Genomic DNA, 1,054 nt, shown 5'->3' with positions numbered 1-1,054 from the left:
GGGCGATGCTAATATGGATTGAGTTTAAATGAAATCTACCAAATCTTCTACCATAAGCATTAGTATTTTTAAGTGTATCCTAGTAATAATAACAACATTAATGTCTTCTATTTTTTTATACACAATCATAAGTAGTACATTAATTTGCATATTCTGGAAGGATCTGATCCGTCTGCCTGCCTCTATATAACAAACACCCTCGAGAGCTTTGCAACACAAACAAGTTGCAGCAACAACTGAACGGAGAGCAAAGAAAGAAAAACCAGTAGCTAGCCTCGAGTTTGGATCTCCTGATGGCAATCCTCAGAAGGAGCAGGAACGCCCTGTGCTTGGTGGCCCTAGTGATCATGGCTACCTGCACCGTTCTGTCATCAGCTAATGGACCGCCTGGTTAGTACTCTATGCATGATGCTAACATTTGTCATATGTACAATGCACCGATCGAATTCTATATCGTATAACTGGCCTAGTAACATGTATTTTTCCCTTTTGCAGGTACAATCAATTGCATGCCGCCGACTGGCAGCTGCGACCCGGCGCACTGCACTAAATTTTGCGCGCCGAACTATCATGGTCATTGCGCGGTGGGCGGCATAGGGGCCCCATCTTGTTGCTGCTACAATCCGACGAGTGCGTCAGTTGGGGTGGCTCACCCTGCTGCACCCTCACATGCATGAAGGACGTTCGCATGAATCAACGATCGATGTATGGCTCAAAATCATCGAATGGAATAATAATAAACTTCATTATATACTTTTGTGAGATATATCAACCAGCCATTCTTTTTATTCCAAGGCGAAGATTGAATCATTTAGCAAACATCAAGTCCCACAACTTTGGCAGATCGCTCAATCCCGTTCATCTTCAGCGCAAAGGGCGGTTCTAACAAGCCACACACTCATGTTCCAGAAATACTGAAACAAAATAAAAATCCATGGTTAAACCAGATTTTTTTTTCATAGATAAATGTATGATCAAGAGTGATTCCTCACCTATCTTTCTAGGGGCAAGCCATATTTGCACACTTAATTAAGATTACAAATAAATGGAAGAT

General features: G+C 41.9%; 1 long non-coding RNA gene across 1 annotated transcript; it reads left to right on the top strand.

Annotated features, from left to right (window-relative positions):
• Window positions 1-223: 223 nt before the first annotated feature.
• Window positions 224-749, top strand: LOC123172613 (uncharacterized). Its single transcript, XR_006485654.1, has 2 exons — window positions 224-390; window positions 496-749. It is a non-coding gene; the product is annotated as an uncharacterized lncRNA (long non-coding RNA).
• The last annotated feature ends 305 nt before the right edge of the window (window positions 750-1,054 follow it).

The sequence above is a fragment of the Triticum aestivum genome, unplaced genomic scaffold, assembly GCF_018294505.1.
Source record: "Triticum aestivum cultivar Chinese Spring unplaced genomic scaffold, IWGSC CS RefSeq v2.1 scaffold41134, whole genome shotgun sequence".
In the NCBI taxonomy this organism is placed as follows: Eukaryota; Viridiplantae; Streptophyta; class Magnoliopsida; order Poales; family Poaceae; genus Triticum; species Triticum aestivum.
This window is presented reverse-complemented; position numbering and strand designations above follow the sequence as displayed.